The sequence below is a fragment of the Taeniopygia guttata genome, chromosome 30 (assembly GCF_048771995.1).
Source record: "Taeniopygia guttata chromosome 30, bTaeGut7.mat, whole genome shotgun sequence".
Classification (NCBI taxonomy): domain Eukaryota; kingdom Metazoa; phylum Chordata; class Aves; order Passeriformes; family Estrildidae; genus Taeniopygia; species Taeniopygia guttata.
The window spans coordinates 7,153,296-7,163,822 of NC_133055.1; the positions used below are offsets into that span (position 1 = coordinate 7,153,296).

Consider the following 10,527-nt stretch of genomic DNA (forward strand, 5'->3'; position numbering starts at 1 on the left):
AATGGGGGATGAAGCTGGAGCGGTGCACGAAGCTCCTCCTGCAGTTGGGGCACTCACAGGGCTTCCCTCACCGGTGGCTCCGTTGGTGTTGGGTCAAGTGAGAGCTCCGGGTGAAGCTCTTCCCACACTGGGGACACTCGTAGGGCCTCTCCCCAGTGTGGATGCGCCGGTGGGTGACAAGGGTGGAGTTGTGCTTGAAGCCCTTCCCGCAGTCAGGGCAGTGGAAGGGCCTCTCATCCGTGTGAATCCGCTGATGTACAAGGAGATTGGAGCTGCTGTGAAACCTCTTCTGACACTCAGGACACTCGTAGGGCCTCTCCCCAGTGTGGATGCGTTGGTGGATGATGAGGTGGGAGCTGCAGCTGAAGCCCTTCCCACACTCCCCACACTCGTAGGGCCATTCCCCAGTGTGGATCATCTGATGTCGTTTCAGATTGTTGCTCTGCCTGAAGCTCTTCCCACACTCCAAGCACTTGTAGGGCTTCTCCCCATCGTGAAGCTTCTCAGGGACCACCAGCTCCGAGCTCTGGCTGAAGCTCTGCCCACCTTCCTGACCCAGAGTGGGCCTTTCCTCCTCAGAGCACCCTGGGCTGGGTTTGCAGCCCCTCCTCCTGTGGGATCTCCGGGGCTTTTCCTCCCTGTTGGATTCTTGCGCTGTGAAGTTGCTCAAATCGGCCTCTTCCATGAGGTTGTGCTGCAGAGATTTGTCCTTCCTGGTCTCCATCATCAGCTCCTGCTCCGGGGTAGGAAGGACAAAGAGAGGATGGGATTTGCCTCCGTGCCAGAGGGAAGGGCAAGGAGATCCCCCCAGTGCGTCCCCGTCAGCAGAGCGTTGGCAGCGGGGCTGTCCTGCAGCCGGGGGCCGTGCTGGGCTGGGAGATGGAGCAGGAGAGAGGGGGAAAGGGGCACTGACTTCCTCCTCACCTGCCTCAGTGTCCTGGGCCATCTTCCTCGCAGCCTCCTCCTCCATCCAGCCAAAGTTTGGGAATGGGAAATCCTGGTTTGAGGAAAAACAAGGTGTGAATGCCTTGGGTCGGGGATTCCTCCTGCCCAAATCCATTTCCAGAAGTCTCCAGGTGTCCATAAAAACGTCCAAAAATCACGAGTTAATAAAAAAAAGCCACCAGGAGTGTCCCATTTCCAGTCTCATCCCTCTGGGGTTCTGGTGTCCCCCGTCTCAGGGCTGCGGGGGATCCTCGAGGGTCCTGGGGATCCCCCTTCCCCAGGGTCCTGCTTAGGGATGCTGGGGGGTTTTGCAGTACAAGGGTCCCCCTCTCCAGCCTCCCCCTTGTCCAGGCACTTGGAGGTCCCCCCTCTCCGCACCACCCTGCCCTGGTTTAGGGCAAATTTGGGAGAAAACACCCAAAGGGGGTTTTCTAGAAAGCAGATTCAAGTGGTCTCTCCCCCAGCCAGTTCAGGAAAAGTTTTCCTTGGAGAAAAGTAGAAAAAACCTGTTTATTTAACAGGCAAAGCATTCACCAGCACAAAACATGAACAATATTAAATAATAAAACCTGTTGTTGCTCCAAAAGAGATGACAAACTCAGAAAGTCCCTCCGTGGGCTGCAGCTCAGCTCACTCAGGCTCTGATCAGTCCCTCCATGGCCCAGGCCCAGCCCGGTGGGCCACAGGTGTGAGCTGCCGGTGCTCTTCTGGTGTTCAGTCCAGAGCAGGTTTAAACAGCTCCAAAGAAAAAGAAAAACCACAGCCCAGGGAACTTCTCTGCCTCAGCGAGCTAAAAACTAACTAAAAGCAAAGGAGAGCTCTGTCCCGCTGTCTGTTGGCAGACAACTGATACCTCAGGTTTAAGTTTTTCTGTTCTGTTTCAGTGTGCAGCTTCTAGCTTTATATTAAGTGTTCCTGGGATCTTTTCACAGGGTGGTGAAGACAAAACAATCCTGTTCTAGCTGGAGAGTCAAGGACAATCTCTTCAAACTTCAGGCCCAAAGCACAAACGACAGGAAAAGCATAGGGCAGGCAAGCAAGGAGGATGAAAGTTCTTAATTTGAAGCTATTAATTGGGCCGTTAAATCCTGCATGCAAATGGCCTAAAACTGATAAAAATACGAGAACTCTTGCATCCATCTCGGACCCATCGGGCAGAGCCCCGACCATGGCTCCGGTACTGCAGGGGTGCGGCCTTTGAAGGCACTTCAATAAATATCCACTTTATTCCTCTTGGCTCCGTCTGGCCTCTGTCCCAGCTCCTTAAGGCATCTCAGCAGCCCAGGAGCCGGAATGTGGAGGGGTGAGTGCAGTTCCTGAAAACAAACTGCGCGCTTCTTCCTCCCCCTCTTCGCTCTCAGAACCAGCCCTGAAGGTGCAGAACTCATTTCGGGGCCAAACGGACCAATGGGGGTACGAGCATCGTGAGGTCACCCCAGGACAGGCCCTGCCAGGCTCAGGGGTCCCGTCCCCGCCTCATCTCCAGCTGCCGGGGGTCCCCCAGCTCCGGTATCGCCCCTTCCCCTCTGCCGCCCTGGGGGTCCCACGTTCCGCAGCCCCGGCTCTCACGGGGATCCCCAAAACCAATGTCCCGCCCTGTCAGCACCGGGCCAGCCCCGCGTGGTCCCCCCGGGACCCTCCGAGGGGCGATCACAGCTCCTCTCCCCCCGAAAAAGCTCCTCTTGGGGAGCCCGGAGGGATCCGGGGCTCGGCATCTGCCGGCTCCGAGCGCTCTCCAGGAAAATCCTCCCGGAGACCCCTCGATAGAGCCGGGGCGAGCTCGGCCTCCCCCTGCCCTGCGGCTCGGGGCTGGGGCGATGCTGGCGGGGCAGGGGGTGCTGCAGCCCCGGCGTGCGGGCGGTGCGAGCGGCGGGATTCTCCCGCTCCTGCTCCCGCCGCTCCTCCTGTCCCTCCTCCTCCTCCCGCAGCCCCTCCGCTGCAGCCCTGAGCTCTCGGGCACTTAAGCCACAACAAGCATACCTTGTGAACAAAGGAATCACCCTTAAAACTACACTATTGCATATTCATATATCCTTCATGGTTATGCATACATTCTATTTAAAACAAGAAACTCTTGTCTGTTATATGCCAACTGTTTCCTTTAATCTCCATGGCAAGGCCTGAAGAAATTAGCTTCTTCTGACAAGAAAGCCATAAATTCCTCTTCTCTGGAAGATTTAGGCGTTCTGTGATGGTTACCTCAAAGCGAGTCTCTCATTCCTTAAAATAAAAAACAAAACACATAAGGAGTTTCTATTTTAACTACGAAAGCTTCATTTTAACTACAAAACTACATTTCCCATGCTATTAAAATGTTAATACAGCACTACGAATCAAACTAACATAATACATACAGTAACTATGCGCAAAGAGCCATATATTATGCGTTTTTCACATTGGGTGCCTCCTGGATTGCCCCCGGAAAGAGCCCATCTCTGCATGGAGCCACGTTTTTCATTTGTAAATTAGGTCTTTCTTTCTCTGTCATCTGTGGTTTCTGCAGCCCCGGCTGCTGCTTCTGGTCTTTTAAAACTTTAAGAATCTTTTTGTACAAGCACAACTGACTTGATGTATATTTTACATAAGTACGAATTATTCCGTAACATATATTACAATGGGGCTGCAGAGATTCCCCCTGCAGCTCCATGGGGATGCAGAGATCCCCCTGCGGGTCCGTGGGGATGCAGAGATCCCCCTGCAGGTCCGTGGGGATGCAGAGATCCCCCTGCAGCCCCTGGAGGAGCCAGGCTGGAGCTCGGGGATGCCTGAGAGGAGGCTGTGACCCCGTGGGCAGAGGGGCCCCGCTGGAGCAGCCTGGCCTGGCAGGACCGAGCCCGTGGCACAGTGACCCACGCTGCAGCACTTGGAGGGGGCTGTGCCCCAGGGGATGGACTCGGCTCGGAGAAGTTCCTGGAGAAGTCTCGGCTGGGAGAGAGCGCAGGGTGCAGCAGGGAACGACTCCTGTCCCTGAGCAGAGGGAGAAGCCGCGGGGGATGAGCTGAGCACGGCCCCATTCCCTGTCTCCTGCCCTGCCGGGGGAGGAGGTGCAGCTGGGAGCAGGGAGGCGTGGGGAAAGCTGCATTTAAGGCTCTGCACTGACTTCTCCTTATCCTGCTCTGAGTCTTCGGAGTTTTCTGCCAGAAATCTCTCCCCTCCCCCGCTCACCCACAGGGCTTTGGGCAGGTTTCCCTTTTTGGGGGCAATCAAAGCGAAGCACCGATGCACTAATGAGGGGCAGGAGAAGGGAGGCTCCCGGGCTTCCCGCAGAGCCGGAGGCACGGAAGGCGCAGGGCCGGGAAAGCCGTGGCGGGAGGTGCGGAGAAGTTTGTTTGTGTGGGCAGCTCAATCCCGCCTCGGGCCCGGGCCCGTCCCGGGGCTGTTGCTCATCTCCGGCTTTGCCCTCACGCAGCGCGGGGGGCCCTGAGAGCGCGGGGCGAGTCTGGGCCGTGCGCAGAGCCCGCCCCGAGCTCGCTGCCATTGGCCGCTGGTGCCGTCAGTCGTGGTTGCGGCGCGCTGATTGGTGGGAGCGGGGCGCAGCACGGCCCCGGCGGCGGGCTGAGGGCGGCCGTGGGCGGGCAGCGGCGCCATTGGCGCCGGGAGCGTCTGTGCGGGCCCGGGAGCGGCGGCAGCGGCTGGAGCGCGGTGAGGCGGCGTCGGCGGAGCTCGGAGGCGGCCCCGGCGCAGGTGGGAGCCGCGCTGGGTTCTGCGGGGGCTCGGGGCTGGCTGCGGGCGGAGGGGGCGGCAGGGGGCTGCGGCGGGTCGGTGGTGCCGTGTCCGGCCCGTGCTGGCCCCGGGCTGAGGGCGCGGCGGGAGCGGCTGCCCGCGGTCTCCTTCCCGCCGGGGCCTGGGCAGGAGCCGCTGCCGGAGCAGCGCTGGCTCGGCCCGGCTGCTGTGGGTAGGACAGAGGGGGCTGCCCTGCGGCCGGGAGCGTGCGGGGAAATTCCCGTCGCCGGAGGTTTCTGTGGCCGGAGGAGAGCGAGGAGTCCTGTAAAAGTGACTTTATTGCCGAGCAGGGGGAGAGGCCGTGGGGCATTTGCTGTGCGCTCTCTGCCATGGTTGTAGTCCGCAGCCTCCTTTTTATCCTCATTTTCGCGGCCGCATCTCCTTCTGCCTTTGCCCACGGGCTGAGGTCCTTGGAAGGTTCAGACTTCCCGATGCGCCTGCTGCCTGTCCTCGTTAATATGCACCCTCCTTTTGTATACCAGCCGATATTCATGGCTCTGTTAAGCCTTTGTTCTCCTGGAAGTTCGGGAATTTAGCGGGACTTTGAGAAATTGTGTGGCTCAATTTGTGAAATTTATTGGAACTGATGGTTTCCCCCTTTACTTCCTTATCTACAGGTGCCTGGCCCTATCACCAGGCAGATTCACTCCTTGACTCTGTTTTGTTCTTCCCGGGTCCTCTTTGGTTTTGGGATTATTCTCGGTGCCCTCATTCCCTGTCCTTTTGTAGCCCTTTGTGGATCAGGAGGCCTGGCTGCCACCTGCATCCCCTGGCTCAGCTGCTGGATGAGCTGCACTGCCAAGGTGTGGAGCATGGTAAAAAGATGAGAGTTGCTGCAGCACAGAAGAGGAGAAGCAGCATTCGTTTAACCCCTGGTGTGCCGGGGAGCCACGAAAGCGTGTCCCATTCCCGTCCTTCCCATGTATGGACCAATACATAAACTGTTCACCTATTTCCTTTTTTATCGTTCTCAGCACTTTTCCTTTGTCGTCTCTTTGCCAACATCAGTTTGAGCCATTTAGTTTTCCACAAACTCCTGTTTTTTCTGCTCACAGATAATCTGATCTCATCCCGTGGTGAAATGTTGTGTTCCTCTTTCAGTGGATTGGTCGGCAGGAAGGTCAGGAGCTGGAGCTGTCTGGTTGGTTCTTATTCCGAGGACAGCTTTTAATCTAATGATGCCATTGAAATGATAAATGGGTTCTCTGTCTCCTGATATGAATTGGTTTGGGTTCCCAGGGGCTGGTCCGTGGTGTTGTAGGATTTGTTCTGGTGGCCCTTCATCTTTTCCCCATTTCTGGGTGCCCCCTCAAGCTGGGGCTGCATGAATGACTGCATTTTTCTAAATACATCATCAAATACTTGAATTCCAACTAATTTCCCAGGACTTGTTCTAGGAAAAGCCCCAGTGCTCTGATACACCCTGTACAGCACACAGTGGCAGCAGATGTTGGAGTGGGCAGGGGGATGATCCCCCCCGTATTTTAGTGAAGTTTTCACAACATTCTCCATTTGCTGTTTCCCTTTGCAGCCTCAGCCATTTCTGTTTCAGAGTCAGATCCTCACCATGGGCTCTGCCTTCAGCCATGCAGATTCCATCTGTGCAAGCAGGCAGAGCTTGGGGTGAGGGGCAGAGGGAATCAGCCAATTCCTGCCCCAGGCAAGAAGAGCCAGGTACATTGTCCCCACTCTGCCTAAGCAGTGTTAATTTGCATTTCTAAAGCTCCTCTCCTGGGTGCCTGGAATGCAGCTTCTCTTCCAGAGCAGCCTTCAGCACCCTCAAATGTGCCCCCCTAAAACCTGCTGCTTTTTTTTCCCCCTTCAAATCCTCTGTTTAATGTTTATGAGTTAAAAGGGCACCTTTAAATCTCTTCTAGTTTTGCAAAATGAAGCCTAAAGGTGAATGTCAAAAAACCCTGACCAAAATTTTGGCATCGCTAAAAGCGAAACAAAAACACACAAGAAAGTTCCAAGGCCATTAATTTTTTTCTCGTTCTTCTCAGAGTAAAAACCCATTCTCACATCCCTGACCAAACCTAACCAGCGATATAGAGGTAGGATTATTTTAAAAATTATTCTCATTGTTATAAATGAACGTTTATTCAGCCAAATTAAAAAAAAACACAACAGTTTTATTTGCGGTCAAATTCCATCTAGCCAACCACAGGAAAAAATAAGGAAAGGAGAAGGGAAAAAAAAACAGTGCCGAGCCCGGGGTCAGCCCTGGGTGTGCGACAAGAAGTCAGCCTCAGGAGAGGTTTTCCTCTATGCCCACACACCTCCATCCTGGCACAAGCAAGTTTTATAGGGATAATTCTGCCTGAGGCCAAGATTTTTGTAATCAGTCCTTTCTTCTATTCAGAGTCCATGTGTTAATAATTCAGTGTCTGGAGTTTGTTGAATCCACATGGATCTGTCTGGGGATTCCAGAGATATCCATCTCGGGTCGTTCACGCGATGATCAGCGCCATGGCCCATCGTCTGGCGTCTGGCTAGCTGTATCTTCTCACTTGTAAATGAGCTTCTTAACATACACCTGGCCTCGGAGGGGAGGAGAAGGGGGGGAACGGAAGGGGGGGGGGAGGCTAGTACAAACAAGTATTTAACAATATATATTTCATATAAGGAAAGGCGCAAATTATGTCTATTACCCATAACAATCCCCCACCTTCTATATTAACCCATTAATTTGCGCCCTAATTTCTGCCTCTACTGAATCTCAAGATTTCTTTATTTTTATTCGCTTTCATTTATTACATTTGGAATTTCCTGGTAAACTGTATAGTTTTGTTCTTTATTTTTTATTCGTCTTTCAAATTTTGCTAGGGCCTCAGCTGCTCTGCTATGAGGAATTTCTTCTCCTAGTGTCATTATTTTTGGTACCTGGTTTGTTTTTCCTAGGGCAGCTTCTGGGTCTGTGGGTAATGCTGCTATTTGCATTCCCTGCACTACTGAATGGATGAGTCTTATAAAGCAGGGGATGAGGCAAGGTAGGAATATGACTCCTGCTACTGAACATAAAATGAAGAAAATTACTTTCTTCCACCAAGCCCCATCAAACAAATGGTCCTACCACGATGCTTGGAGAAGCGAATTCCACTTTTGTACTGGAACATGAGCTACCCTTTTAATTTCTGTGGCCAGATCTCTAATGGTTTCTCCATAATCATTTATTTCTACACAGCATTGAGATTCATTAAATTTTCCGCACACACCTCCTTCTCCAGCTAGTAAGTAATCAAGGGCTATCCTGTTTTGGTACACAAAAGCCTTCATTTGAGAGTGTTGTTGGGATAATAATTCAAGAGCATCCGAAGTGTGATTGGATACAATCTCCACCACAGCTTGCAATCTTATTAAACGGTTTAGTAAATAGATGGGGGTCCGGTATCCCCACGACCCATCCTGAGCCCATGTGGCAGGGCCATAATATTCAATGATCCTTTTAGCAGGCCATTCATCCTTTCCCCAAGTTTGTTCCCCACCGATGAGAGGGAATCTTTCTTTTAAGCTCCTCTTCTCTCGGTTCAGGGATTCATACAAGGGGGCCCCCAGTGAACTACTTTCTGACCTGGGTAGGGTGAAGAAAACAGGTCTGATTAGTCCTACCGTGCAGGATCCTTTCCAGCGTGGGGGTAATTCGCTGTAGGCTTTTTTCCCGCAGATCCAGTGTAATCCATTAGGTGCTTTCCACCTGGTTGTTATGCTCTCAGGCTTGTCCCAATATTTACTTAGCTGGCTAATTGACTGATAAGGGTTAGCTCCGGGGCTTTTGTACCAGCAAAGCCCAATTCGGTCGCTCTATTCACAGTTGTTCTTTTTCTCTCGGCTCCAGTACCCAGGAGGGCTTTCAGGCTGCCAGACTTTGATGTGGCTGGTGGAATTCATGGATAGAGTGGAAATGCAAGGGGTATATCCTACAATTTCTGAATATAACCCTCCCTCCCTGCTAAGGCAGAATGTTCCAATTACCCGTTGATCTAGTACCCACCCCTCTGGTCTTTGAATTATTTTGGGGGTCTCACCAGCTTCCCATTTTAGTAGTTGCTCAGGGGTCAATCCCTCCCCTCTCCAAGGCCATTTTTTTGCGGATTTCAGCCCCCCACAGACCCAGCAATTAGACAACTTCAATTCTGTGGCAATTTCCTGCATCAGATCTACAAAAAGGTTTTGATCAGAGGCAGGCAATCCCCACTTTGCATATTGTTTTTCTAATTGGTCATATTGTTCGCTTAGGGATTTCAGCTTTTCTTGTTCTAGTCTCTTTTTTCTTATTTCAGCTTCTTGTCTTTTTACCTCTTGCATTACCTGCTTCATCTTACTTTCCGGATCCATCCCTTCTTTGTCCTTGGTAAAACAGAACATTTTATTATACTGTAGACAAACCCTGTCGTCCTGGTCCCCTAAGAGGTCTAGGATGACTGGCTCAGTCTCTAGAGGTACCCTGTTTTCATATTTTAGGTTATTTCCCACCCAGTAGGTTTTTCCCCCCATTACACATATACTAATTTTATTCGGATCATAACATACTGGTTTAGCTTGGAAATAAGCAACAAAGACAGATTCCTGCTTTCCCCCAACCCATACAGTGCGATTACATTTGTTACAAACTGGAATTGAAACTTCCCCTGTGCTCCTTCGACGTAGTTTATGAGCTGACTGACCGTTTTCAAGGTATGTTTTCGATTTTTCTTTGAATTTGTACACCCCCTGTTGAGTGTTAATATCAGGACAACGTTTATTAGGCTTACCCCTGCTGCAATTCCATGAGGTGGGAGGTGATTCCTCTGGGTATCTGCCACCAGGTTCTCCCTTCCCAGGATTGGAGAGGTTACTGAGGCATGAGACTAAGCTCAGGCTCGCCCAGACTAATCCCACTGCTAGGATCCCTCTGCCGTTCCCAGCGCCCACTGGGTTGCTTCCAGCGGCGGGGTATATGGTCTTCTTGGCAGCAGGGGTCTTTGTCTGTGGTTTCATACTCAGGCCGAGCTGCATACTTTGTTTAAAATGCCTCACTGGTGTGGTCTCGACTGCGAGGTAGGTTGCTTGATTTATGACACTCAACAATAACAATTTTAGCTTTTTGTTTGTAACTTTCCCTTTAAAGCTTAGATCATTGGATCTAATTAGAATAATCCTAGCCTTGTGGCTATTTACCAGAAAACGGCCAGTCAGGTCTTCCTCCTGCTCAAAACACTTCCCAAACAACCCACTTGGTATGAACAGTTTAACCTTATAACAGTATCTGCAAGGGAAATGTAGGAGGGGATAATAGTTACAATCCGGCATAGAACGCTTGATAGATGTGATCAGTTATTTACTCGACCGCTGTAGGGTTATTTTCAAATTTCCGGGGGGGGAGGTGATTTTCCACTCTGGTGATTGGAGATCGACTTTTTTTATCCTTGACGCGTGTGTCCACCCCTTTTCTGCAGTTCGTATCGCGGTATCTGTAGTTAAAAGAACAAGAAAAGGTCCCTCCCATTGAGATGTTAATGGGGCCTCCCGCCAGGTTTTCACAAGCACCCTGTCTCCAGGTTGTATTTTATGTATTGAGAAGCCAAGAGGGCTGTTTTGCATAATTACCCCCTGCTTTCGCAATTCTTCGAGATTTTTATTTAATTCTACTAGATATGGTTGTATTTGTTTATCCTCTAATCTCGGATGCCCTACAGGCATACCATGGGTATAAGGCATCCCATATAACATTTCAAAAGGTGAAAGTCCCGTCTCGGAATGAGGCATAGTTCTTATGTTTAATAAGGCTAACGGGAGGCATTTTATCCATGACATTTTTGTTTCTAACATCAATTTTGCTAATTGGGCTTTCAATGTTTGATTCATTCTCTCAACTTGTCC

The 10,527-nt window shown here is 51.5% G+C and overlaps 1 long non-coding RNA gene across 1 annotated transcript; it reads right to left on the reverse strand.

Moving 5' to 3' along the window:
- Positions 1-6,783: 6,783 nt before the first annotated feature.
- On the reverse strand, positions 6,784-8,967 carry LOC140680938 (uncharacterized). The gene is made up of 2 exons (XR_012052284.1): positions 8,278-8,967; positions 6,784-7,209 (listed from the first exon to the last, which is right to left on the reverse strand). It is a non-coding gene; the product is annotated as an uncharacterized lncRNA (long non-coding RNA).
- Between the last annotated feature and the right edge of the window lie 1,560 nt (positions 8,968-10,527).